The sequence below is a fragment of the Physeter macrocephalus genome, chromosome 16, assembly GCF_002837175.3.
Source record: "Physeter macrocephalus isolate SW-GA chromosome 16, ASM283717v5, whole genome shotgun sequence".
In the NCBI taxonomy this organism is placed as follows: Eukaryota; Metazoa; Chordata; class Mammalia; order Artiodactyla; family Physeteridae; genus Physeter; species Physeter macrocephalus.
Genome location: NC_041229.1, coordinates 67,919,110 through 67,932,434, shown reverse-complemented (window position 1 = coordinate 67,932,434; position 13,325 = coordinate 67,919,110). Strand labels below are relative to the sequence as shown.

Sequence of the window (13,325 nt, the reverse complement as noted above, 5' to 3'; positions counted from 1 at the left end):
CACACACACACACACACACACACACACACACACACACACACACACAAAAGACAGGAATCAGAATCATGTGGGAAGGCCTATGGCAACACAGGAAAGGACAGAAAGCCATGTTGCTGGGCAGTGGACAGTTCTTGGTTTGGCTTCCCAATATTCATCTTTTCCTGTTCTTAGCCCCCCAGTTTCCTTTTCGCCTATTGCCTCTTCCACTTTGATTAATTTGGAGCTATTATTTGAGATTTGGCTTGTAACCCAAGTTAGGAGGGCAGGCCCATGACCCAAGCTAGGCTAGGCCCATGACCCAAGCTAGGGCATTGTATATTCCCTCCCTGGAATTTAAATCTCTAGCACAGGGACAAAGAGACTGAAGCTATCAATGATCAAATTTCCCTTCTGTCTGTATAGCAGCATCTTGATCAGACCATTCCTGCCACTGAGACAGCTATTGTCTCTAGGACTGTCTTGCTTCCCACCAGTCCTCAAGTCTGACTCTCCCACCTCCTGTCAATTTGATTATAGCCCTAATGCCCCTTTTTTTTAAAAAAAATATTTATTTGGCTGCGCTGGGTCTTAGTTGCAGCACGCGGGATCTTTTAGTTGCGGCATGCATGCGGGATCTAGTTCCCCGACCAGGGATCGAACTCAGGCCCCCTGCATTAGGAGAGCAGAGTCTTAACCACTGGACCACCAGGGAAGTCCCCCCCCAATGCCTTTTGAATATTTTCCCTTCTGCTTAAGTTAGAGCCATTTTCTTCAGCTTGCCACAGAGAGCTTCACTCATGAATGGCTGGAACCATGGTAGAGCTGGGTCCCATGGGACTGGGTGGTCATGCAGAATCCAAAACAGCTCTTGGGTCCTCAGCAGTAAAAACTGAAGTACTATCTCTCTAGTGCACCATGATCAACTATTCTTTGTCTGCTATTCTCTGCATCTGTTTCTTTCCCTACTACGAATTCATCCTCACCCTTTATCTTTTCTCCAGCTCACAGTTCCTGTATACTCAAACTTGCAATTAGTCTCTTCAACACATTCATGACCCCTGCAGGGGAGGGAAAACCATTCCTCCACCCTCTTTAGGTTCTGTGGCCAGGCCTGAGAATTACACTGACATAAGAGAGATTAACAGGAGAAATATATACAAATTTTATTGAATATTGTTATGTGCACTTGGAGACTTTATAGGAAAACTGAAGACCCAAAGAAGCAATTAGGGCCAAGAGCTTATATACCTTTTTTTCTTTTTTTAATCAAAAAGACAATAAATCTGTGGAGAAATGACAAGACAAAGGAATAGAGTTTAACCTTCTAGGAGTGGTAAATTGTGAGGAAGTGACTAGGAAATATTAGGGGAAAGTAATGAAAGATAAGGGTTGTTTTAGTAGGTTGCTTTGTACAGATCAGTTTTGGCATTGACTCCCAGTCTCTCGTGATAAGAATGTTCTTCTCTTCCTGATATGTGGAGGACACTTTTCTTATGGGAAATTTTATGTTGTGCTTTTAGGTAGAAAGGAGAAGTTCAGAGAGCCCTTCCTGCATCTGCGGTTTCTCAAATACCTTCCACTCAAAATAATGAATGTGTCAAAGCTGCGTATTTCGATTCCCATTTGGCATGTTCTGCTCCCCTCAGGGATCAGGCTTCTGAGCCTCTGCTTTCATCCTTAATTTACTGAAACTTTCAGGATTCAGCAATTAAACTTCTGTGAGTGAGACTCTGCCACAGCTCATTCCCCAGTAATCAGAGTGCCACACAGGGCCCAGGACTAAGGTGAAGCAAGCAAGGCCCCCAGAGAACAGAATTTCAGAAGGCATGCACTCTGTGATGCCAACCACGCACTTGTACAACCCCAAGAGGGAACACCTCCTGACATGTTGCCCCCTGGCGGTCTTGCTGGCCTCACCCTAGTGCTGGCCTTGGACTGCCTCAGCACAGTGTTTGGAGGGCCAGCCTAATGCTTGCTAGAGTGCCCTTGAGGCAATTTCCCCTCCCTAAAGTACATTCCTCAAATCCCCAAGGTTCTGGGAGGGGGCCTTTGCTTTTATCTTTCCCACAGAGCCCTCATATTATGCTCCAGAATTCACCTTGTCCCAGGGTGATTGAAGGTGGAAGCACACATTCTCTTCACCCCCGCCCCCATTCTCAGAGCTATCCTCCCTTACCTTAGGCTCTCATCATAAAATTCCTTTGAAAATAATGAGCCGTCCGTTTTCCAAAATGTGAACAACTCAATCTTTTATAATATCACATGTAGGCTTACAACCAAACAGTCAAGCTCGTTTTGGGTATTTGTGGCTTGTCTTCAGTTCTAATTTCCTACTTCTAGTTACTTGGACAAAATCACATCCCTTCCTTCAAAACAGTGATTTTTAGGTGTAGGCTATTCTATTTCCAGATTAAGAAAAAATGTTTTTAATATCATTTTCAGGGATGTGGTTCTGCTAAAAAAAAAAAAAACCCATTTACCCCTTTAAATAGGACACTCAATTTTTCAACATAAACCATCTATATTTGTATATTTTTACAGAATTCCCCAAGGAAAGTTGATAGATACTTGACTCGTATTCATGTAACTAAAAAGTCATGCAAAAATAATACTTTCCAGAGTACGGGGAGGGTCTGCTCCTAAAAGTAATCTGCTTTTCCATCCTGCGTGGCAGAAGGTGCTTGCAGCATATAATATGAAAATGTTCTTGCATCTACACTTTTTGTAAGGTTCAGTCTTTAGTAAGCAAACTCCTTCCTCAGTTAAGGCAAAGAATTTCATGTCATTCCACCGTACAGGATGTGGGCCAGCCTATGTATTGGTGGTTCTTCAGTCAAGTGCCTATGTATTGGTGGTTCTTCAGTCAAGTGCCTACCTGGCCTCAATCAGCTGTGGCCATGTGGTATGGGGTGAGGTAATCACATAATATAAAACAGGGTTATTTGGTCAGCATGGGCCATAAATGGTCTGGGGTAGAAGCAAGGTATTTACATCATTAACACAGGCCAAAATTGATTCTAATTTGAGAATCCCTAGGAAATGCATATTTGAAAACAAAAGGTATCTAGTGATAAATTCCCCATAAAGGAGAAGGAGCAGGGAATATCTGTGATTGGGATTTGATCTCCTCTACTCCCAGTCCAACTTGATGTACATGGAGCTGATCCATATAAATAGGCAAAGTTTCAGAGAACAGGTTGAGAGAATGGAACATTTTGTTTACGACAAAGACTTCCAAAGGGTGGAGTGTATTGGGGAAGTTGCAGAGGAATATGATCAGTCAGATGACTAGCTAGAGGATGCTCAGAGCCATATAATTTAGTATGTCCCATCTTTCAAAAAATGCTTCTGGACCACACTTCCCCTTGCAAAAGCTTCCTTATTTCTCAATTCCACCTTACTGCAAAACTCCTCAAAAGAGTTGTCTATTATCTCTATTTTATTTCCTATCCTCATATGCCCTCTTATATTCACTCCATTCAGGCTTTATAACTTTGGCAAAGTAATCAATCTTCATGTTTCCAGGTCCAATGATTATTTTTCAGTTTCATCTTGTTAACCGCCAGCAGTGTTTGACACAGTTGATCATTTCCTCTTTCTTGAAATATTTCTTCACTTTAAGGGCTTTAAGGGCATCATATCTCTTTGATTTTCCTTCTACCTCATAGACCATTGGTTCAGAGCATCCATTGTTGATTTCTCCTCCTCAGCATTTATTGGAGTCTACCAAGGCTTAATGCCCAGCTCTCTTCTTTATCCACCTTCCCTCCCTAGATTATCTCATCCAGTATCATTACTTTAAGTGGCATCTATATGCTGATGACTCCCCCAAATTCTTATCTCTAGTCCTGACCTTTACCCCACTCCCAAGTCAATAACATTTACAACCACTTCTTGGTGTCTCCACTTGGAGAGTGTAAAAGTTTACATGTCCAACACTGTCTTTCTTCCCCCAAACCTGCTCTTCATATAGTTTTTCTTATTTTAATAAGTGGCAACTCCATTCTATCCATTGCTCAGACAAAAAATGATCCCAGATTCTTCTAACACCTCACATCCACTCCCTCTGGAAATCCTACTTCTTCTACCTTTAAAATATAACTTGAATCTAGCCATTTATCACCACCACTTATGCTACCCTGTTTCAAGCCACCATAGCTCTCATCTGGATTAATAGCCTCCTCACTTATCTTCCTGTGTTTCTATCCCCACCTTCCCACATAGTCTATTGTTAAGACAGCAGCCATAATGATCCTTTTAATACATAATTCAGATCATGTTACTCTTGCACAACCCTTCCACCCCACCCCAACCCCTGCATTTCCAATCAGTGAGAGGATACATTTTTAGTACTTGGCATTGGGTATATTTGGATAGTCCTTTGGCTAAATTTTTTTTAAAAATAAATTTATTGATTTATTTATTTTTATTTTTGGCTGTATTGGGTCTTCATTGTGGTGCATGGGCTTCTCATTGTGGAGCACGAGCTCCAGGCACGAGGGCCTCAGTAGTTGTGGCTCACGGGCTCAGCCGCTCCACGACATGTGGGATCTTCCTGGCCCAGGGCCCGAACCCGTGTCCCCCACATTGGCAGGCAGACTCTTAACCACTGCACCACCAGGGAAGCCCGCTAAATATTTTTATTGAAGCATAATTGATTTAAAATATCATATTAGTTTCAGGTGTATCACATAGTGACTCAATATTTTTATAGATTAAATAGATTTTATAAATTTAAAGTTATAAAATGTTGCTTATATTCTTGTGCTGTACAATATATCTTTGCAGTGTACTTATTTTATACATAGTAGTTTGTACCTCTTAATCCCCTACCCCTATCTTGCTCCTCCCCACTGGTAACCACAGTTTATTTTCTATATCTGTGAGCTGTTTGTGTTTTGTTATGTTCATTTGTTTCTTTTATTTTTTAGATACCACATATGTGGTAACATACAGTATTTGTCTTTCTCCATCTGACTTATTTCACTAAGCAATAATACCCTCCAGGTCCATTCATTTGTTGCAAATCGCAAAATTTCATTCTTTTTATATGGCTAATTAATATTGTATTGCATATATACCACATCTTCTTTATCCATTCATGTGTTGATGGACACTTAAGTTGCTTCCATATCTTGGCTATTGTAAATAATGCTGCTATGAACATCAGGGTGCATGGATCTTTTCAAATTAGTGTTTTCATTTTTTTCTGGATATATACCCAGGAGTGGAATTGCTGGATCATATGGTAACTCTATTTTTGTGTTTTGAGGAACTTCCATACTGTTTTCCATAGTGCACACCAATTTACCTTCCCACCAACAGTGTACTAGGGTACACGTTTCCCCACATTTGTTATTTGTAGACTTCTTGATGATAGCCATTCTGACAGGTGTGAGGTCATATCTCATTCCTTTGGCTAAAATTTAAAGTAAGAAGTCTGTATTAGTTTCCTATTTCTGCGTTAAAAATTACCACAAACGTAGTGGCTTAAAACAACACAAATTTATTCTCTTACAGTTCTGGAGGTCAGAAGACTAAAATCAAGATATCGGCAGGGCTGTATTCATTCTGGAGGCTTCAGGAAAGAATGTATCTTTGCCTTTTTTAGCCTCTAGAGGCTGCCTGCATTCCTTTCCTCATGTCCCATTTCTTGCCTCATGGCTCATTCCTTGCAGCACTCCAACTTCTTGCTTCCACTTTCAGGTCTCCTAGTACTACTTACTCTGATTGCCTGCCTCCTCCTTATAGGGACCCTTGTGATTACTTCAGACCCACTCTGATAATACAGGATAATTTCCCCATTTAAAAATCCTTAATCATATCTGCAAAGTTCCTTTTGCTATATATGATAATACTCAGTGGTTCTTGGGCCCCACTATTCAGCCTACCACAATCTCTTCCTCACATTGTTCACAAAAATAAATTCTGATGAATTTCAGGCCCATGTGTTTTTATTTTTATTTTCAAAAATTATTTATTTATTTATTTATTTGGTTGCGCCTGGTCTTGGTTTGGTGCTAAGGATCTTCATTGCCACATGCAGGATCTTTGTCGCGGCATGCGGGCTTTAGTTGCGGCATGCGGGATCTTTAGTTGCAGTATGAAAACTCTTAGTTGTGGCATGTGGGATCTAGTTCCCTGACCAGGGCTCAAACCCAGGCCCCCTGCATTGGGAGTGCGGTGTCTTAGCCACTGGACCACCAGGGATGTCCCTCAGACCCATGTGTTTTTTAAAAAACATATCTTTCAAAGAATAAAAGAAAATTTAAGGCAATAGATTTATTATCCTAGATGTAGAAAGTCCTTAAATGAGTTTCAGAAACCTAAATCAGAGTGACATCAGTGAAAATTTTAATTTTTTAATTATTTTTATTTTTAATTTTTAAAATTTTGGCCACCTGCATGGCTTGTGGGATCTCACTCCTCTGACCAGGGATTGAACCTGGGCCACAGCAGTGAAACCACCAAATCCTGACCACTAGACCACCAGGGAACTCCCACATCAGTGAAAATTTTAAAGTAGAGCGGGAAATCCAAAGTTCTTCCCCGCCATAAAAGCAGTAAATAAACTGGAAAAAAAACCCACAAAACTGTCAAAACCAACTTTATCAGAACCTCTAGAAAGTAATAAAAAGTTTGCAACCAGGCAAATGCTTAATCAAGAAAAAAAAACAGGTGAATCTTGGTAAGACAGCTTTGTGGAATTTTGATTTTCACTCCTTATCCTCCATCCCTCACTCCCTGGTTCATTCAGCAGCAGCTTTCAAGACATCTTGCATTATAGGTTAAGTTCCAAGTGCCAGAGAGAGCAGAACAGACCTTATTCTCAAAGAATTGTGGTAGTTTTTTTTTTTTTTTTACTTGTCTGGTGGTTCCCTGAAAGACCAGATCAAAGGGCTTGACTTTATTTCATCTAACTTGGATCTCTCCCGATGCTAAGGCAGTTACCTGGAGGTATTTGTCAAAAACATTTAAAGGCAAATGTATTATCTGCTGCTGCCTGGGGCAAAAATAACAGTTGGAACAAGCAATAGAAAAGCTTGGGAGGGGAAATCCTGGGAAATGAGATGCTTTGGGGAGTAAGGCTTTTGAAAAGTTCCCAAGACTCTGGAAGGGCATTGCATGCCCAGGGCTGATGTGTGTTCAGAAAAGACGGGAGAAGACCCTGGGCTGTCAACTCTAGCTGGTCTTAAGTCTCTGCTCAAGCAGGAAGTGAAGGCTAAGGCAGAGTTGCTAACATCTGGATAAGTGTTGAATATGTGTCACAACATGCACATGGAGACCCGTAACAAACTGGGAGGTTTTCTGTTGTTGTTGTTTTCCAGACATTAAAGGAAACCTGTCAAATCATTAACTGATCACTAAGATAATTGAACAGAGACTTCAGTGGCCCACATGACCAAAAAATAAGTGTTTACAAAATCAATTCAGAAAACTCAATAAAGAAACAAACAACAACTACAACAAGCAGGAACAGCAGACCTTGGGGAGGAAAGAATATAATTTCTGTAGATGCTGCATTATAATATTCAAAAAGTACTTGTACAAAGAAGTAAAGGAAACCAGGAGAACAAAGTCTCATCAAATAGAGAATATCAATAAATAAATAGAGATTATTTTAAAATGAACCAAATAGGGCTTCCCTGGTGGCGCGGTGGTTGAGAGTCTGCCTGCCAATGCAGGGGACACGGGTTCGTGCCCTGGTCCGGGAAGATCCCACATGCTGCGGAGCGGCTGGGCCTGTGAGCCATGGCCGCTGAGCCTGCGCGTCTGGAGCCTGAGCTCTGCAACGGGAGAGGCCACAACAGTGAGAGGCCCGCGTACCGCAAAAAAAAAAAAAAAAATGAACCAAGTAGAAATTCTGGAGTTGAAAAATGTATAACTGAAATTTAAAATTCACTTGAGGGGTTCAACAGCAGATTTAAACATGCAAAAGAAAGAGTCAGTGAAATTAAAGATAGGTCAATTGAGATTATCTGATCTGAGGAGCACAAAGAAAAATGAATGAAAAAAAATGAAGAATCTCAGAAATTTGTGAGACACCACCAAGCATACCAACGTACACGTAATTGGAGTCCCAGAAGGAGAGAAGAGAAAGGGACAGAAAGAATGTTTGAAAACCTCCTAGATTTGATAAAAGATATGAATGGTCATATTCAAAAAGCTCAGTGAACTTCAAGTAGGACAAAATCAAGGAGATACACACCAAGATACATTATAATCAAACTGTCAAAAATCAAAGACAAAGAGAATCATGAAATCAGCAAGAGAGCAATGACTTGTCAAGTACAAGGGATCATCAATAAGATTAACAGCTAATTTCTCATCAGAAACCACAGAGGCCAGAGGGTATGAGACAACATATTCAAAATGCTAAAAGAAAAAAAGAAAAACCTGTCAACCAAGAATTATATATCCAGCAAAATGATCTTGCAGAAATGAAAGAGGTATACTTATTGCATCATTTTTCACAATAACCAATATGTGGAAGCAACCTAAATGCCCATCAGTGGATTAAAGGATAAAGAAAATATTGAAGATACATATAATAGAATATTATTCAGTCTTAAAAAAGGAGGAAATCCTGTCATATACTACAGCAAGGATGAACTTTGAAGACAGTATGCTAAGTAAAATAATCCAATCACAAAAAGACAAATGCTCATGATTCCATTTATATGAAATATCTAAAGTAATCAAACTCATAGAAATGAAAGAATAGTAGTTTCCAGGGGCTGGGGTGAGGAGGAAATGGGAGTTGTTGTTCAATGAATATAGAGTTTCAGTTATGCAAGATGAAAAAGTTCTAGAGAACTGTTGTACAACTATGGGCATATAGTTAACAATACTGTAACATATACTTAAAAGTTGTTAAGATGGTAAATTTATGTCATGTGTTGTTGTTTTTTTTTTACCACACACAAGAAAAGCCTAACAAAAAAGGAAGAAACCAAGACTTTCCCAGATAAATAAAAACTGAGAATTGTTTCTGGTAAACATTCCCCTACAAGAAATGAAAAAAGGAGCCCTTTAATCTGAAATAAAAGGACACTAGATGTAAATTCAAATCCACGTGAAGAAATATCCACTAATAAAGGTAACCACATAGCTAAATATAAAAGTTAGTCTTAATGTATTTTTGGTTATAACTTCTCTTTTTAGTCTATTCAATTTTTTAAAATCTACATAAAACAATAATTATAAGTCTATGTTGGGCACATACTGTGTAAAAATGTAATTTGAGACAATAACAGCATAAGGAATGGAGGAGCTATATAGGAACAACGTTTTTATATATTATTGAAACTAAGTTGGTATTAACTTGAATTATCTCATTGTAAATTAGGCTGTTAATTGTAATCCCATGGGAAACCATTAAGAAAAGAACTAGAAAATATATAGTAAAGGAATTGAAAAGGAAAAAATGGTATACTAGAAAACTATTATGTAATTAATTACTATCCACTTAACACAAAAGAAGGCATTAATAGGGTAACTACGGAACAAAAAAGATATGAGACATATGTAAAACAAATAGATAAATCACAAAAGTAAATCCTTTTCTATCAGTTATTACATTAAATATAAATGGGTTAAACTCTCAAATTTAAAGCAGAGATTGGCAGAATGGATAAAAATTTGATCAAACTATATGCTGTCTACAAGAGACTCACTTTAGATCCAGGACACAAATAGACTGAGAATGAAAGAATGGAAAAAGATATTTTAGTAACCAAAAGAGAGCAAACAGTAAGCAAAAGAGAATTGGAGTGGCTATTCTAATATCAGACAAAATAGACTTTAAGACAAAAATTGTTGCACAAAATAAAGAGGGACATTACATAATAATAAAAGAGTCAATTCATCAAGAAGATACAACAATTGGAAACATATATGCAACTAACAACAGAGACCTAAAATACATTAAGCAAAAACTGACAGAGTTGAAGGGAGAAATAGACATTTCAACAACAGTAATTGGAGACTTCAACACCTCACTTTCAATAATCAATAGAACAACTAGACAAAAGATAAACAAGGAAATATAAAACTTGAATGACTATAAATCAACTAGGCCTAACAGACATGTGTAGAATACTTCAGCCAAAAACAGCAGGACTCACATTATTCCCAACTATACATGGAAGATTCTTCAGCACAGAACATGTTGGGTCATGAAACAAATCTCAATAAAGCTTAAAATATTAAATGTTATAAAGTATTTTCTCTGACAACAATGGAATGAAATTAGAAATCAATAAAAGAAGAAAATCTGGAGATTCACAAATATGTGGAAATTAAACTACACAGTCTTAAACAACCAGTGGGTCAAAGAAGAAATCAAAAAGGAAATTAGAAAATACTTTGAGATGACTGAAAACAAAAACACAACATACCAAAACTTATGAGATGCAGCAAAAGCAGTGCTCAGGGGGAAATTTATAGATGTAAACATCTACATTTTTAAAAAAGAAGAAAGATCTCAAATCCAGAACCCAGCATTCCACCTTAAGGAACTAGAAAAAGAAGAGCAAACTAACCACAAAGCAACTAGAAGAAAGGAAACAATAAAGATTAGAGCAGAGATAAACAAAATAGAGAATAGAAAAACAATAGAAAGAATCAGTGAAAGGTTGGTCCTTTGAGGAGATCAACAAAATTAAACTTTTAGCTAGACTGACCCAGCAAAACAGAGAGAAGACTCAAATTAATAAAATCAAGAATGAAAATGGAGACATTACTTTCAATCTTGCATAAATAGAAAGTTTATAAGAGAATGCTTTGAAAAATGTACACCAACAAATTGGATAAACTGGATAAAATAGACACATTCCTCGAAACACACAAAAACTAAAACTGACTAAAGAATAAATAGAAAATTTGAATAAACCTGTAACAAGTATAAAGATTGATTCAGTTATCTGAAAACTTCCAACTAATAAAAGCCCAGGATCAGATGGCTTCACTAGTGAATTTTATCAAACATTTAAAGAAGAATTAACACCAGTCCTCAAGCTCTTCCAAAAAAAAATGGAAGAGGAGATAACACTACCTAACTCATTGTGTGAGGCCAGTATTACTTTGATACCAAAGCCAGACAAAGAAATCACAATAAAAGAAAATACAGACCAATATCCTTTAAAAGATGTAGGGGCTTCCCTGGTGGCGCAGTGGTTGAGAGTCTGCCTGCTGATGCAGGGGACACGGGTTCGAGCCCTGGTCTGGGAGGATCCCACATGCCGCGGAGCAACTGGGCCTGTGAGCCGCAACTACTGAGCCCGCGCATCTGGAGTTGTGCTCCGCAACAAGAGGCCGCGACAGTGAGAGGCCCGTGCACCACAATGAAGAGTGGCCCCCACTCGCTGCAACTGGAGAAAGCCCTCGCACAGAAACGAAGACCCAACACAGCCAAAAATTAATTAATTAATTAATTTAAAAAAATAATAATAAATAAAAGATGTAAAATTCCTCAACAAAATAGTAGCAAATGAAATCCAGCTGCATATTAAAAGGATTATACACCATGACCAAGTAGGATTTATTCCAGGAATGTAAGGGTGCGTCAACATGAAAATCAGTCAGTGTAATACACCATATTATGAAAATGAAGAGGAGAAAGTCACATAATCAACTTGGTAGATGCAGAAAAAGCATTTGACGAATTCCAGTACCCTTTCATGGAAAAAAACAAAAAAACCTTATAAGCCAGGAAGAGACGGAATACTCCCCAACCTAATAAAGGGCATCAATGAAAAAACTCACAGCTAACATCATGCTTGAAGCTTTCTCCCTAAAATCAGGAACAAGACAAGGATATCTGCTTTCACACTTCTTTCCACTACCTAGCACTGGAAGTTCTAGTCAGGGCAATTAGGCAAGAAAAATAAATAAAAGTCATACAAATTGGAAAAGAAGAAGTAAAGCTATTTCTATTCACAGATGACATAATTTTAAATATTGAAAACCATAAAGAATCTATTCAAAAACTATTAGAGCTAATAAATGAATTCAGCAAAGTTACAGGATACAAGATCACTTACAAAAATCAGTTGTATTTCTATACTCTTCAATGAATGACCTGAAAATGAAATTAAGAACACAGTTCTATTTACAACATCATCAAAAATAATAAAATACTTAATAAATTTAACTGAGGAGGTACAAGACTCATATACTGGAAACTGTAAAACACTGCTGATAGAAATTAAAGAAAACCTAAATAAATAAAAAGACATTCTGTGTTCATTGATTGGAAGACAATATTGTTAAAATGACAATATTCCCTAAATTTACAGATTCAGTGCAATCCCTATCAAAATTTCAATTGCCTGTTTTCCAGAAATGGATAAGTTGATCCTAGAATCCATATGAAATAGCAAGAGACCCATAATAGTCAAAACAATCTTAAAAAGAACAAAGTTAGAGGACTCACAATTCTAACCTTCAAAACTTACTACAAAGCCACAGTAATCAAAACAGTGCAGTATTGGTATAAATATAGACATATAGATCAATGAAATAGAATTTTGAGTCCAGAAAGAAACCCTCCCATTTATGGTCAACTGATTTTCAACAAGGGTGCCAACACTATTCAGTGGGACAAGAATAGTCTTTTCAACAAGTGATGCTGGGACAACTGGATATCCGTATGCATAAGAATGAAGTTGGACCCTTACCTCACACCATACACAAAAATTAACTCAAAATGGATCAAGGTTTAATGTAAGAGATAATATAAAACTCTTAGAGGAAAACATAGGAGCAAATTTCCATTTCTTGGATTTGGCAGTGAAATCTTAGATAGGATATTAAAAACACAAGCAAAGAATATATAAGAAATACGAAAAAATTAGTTAGACTTCATTAAAGCAAAAAACTCCTGTGCACTGAAGGACTCTATCAAGAAAGTTAAAAGAGAACCCACAGAATGGGGGAAGATATTTGCAACTCAAATATCTGATAAGGATCTAGTATTCCGAATATATTTTTAAAAACCTCTTACAACTCATCAACAAAAAGACAAACAACTCATTAAAAAATAGGCAAAAAACAAACGGAATAAAACACCTAGGAATAAACCTACCTACAGAGACAAAAGACCTGTATGCAGAAAACTATAAGACACTGATGAAAGAAATTAGAGATGATACAACCAGATGGAGAGATATACCATATTCTTGGATTGGAAAAATCAACATTGTGAAAATGACTATACTACCCAAAGCAATCTACAGATTCAATGCAATCCCTATCAAACTACCAATGGCATTTTTCACAGAACTAGAACAAAAATTTTCACAATTTGTATGGAAACACAAAAGACCCCAAATAGCCAAAGCAAT

General features: G+C 37.7%; 1 protein-coding gene and 1 non-coding gene across 4 annotated transcripts in view; one reads left to right on the top strand and one right to left on the bottom strand.

Moving 5' to 3' along the window:
• The window catches only part of PTH (parathyroid hormone), a 135,950-nt gene that overhangs the window by 28,136 nt on the left and 94,489 nt on the right, over nucleotides 1-13,325 (top strand). The gene's annotated exons all lie outside the window — the stretch shown is intronic.
• On the bottom strand, nucleotides 619-691 carry TRNAR-CCU (transfer RNA arginine (anticodon CCU)). Its single transcript has one exon. It is a non-coding gene; the product is annotated as a tRNA-Arg (tRNA).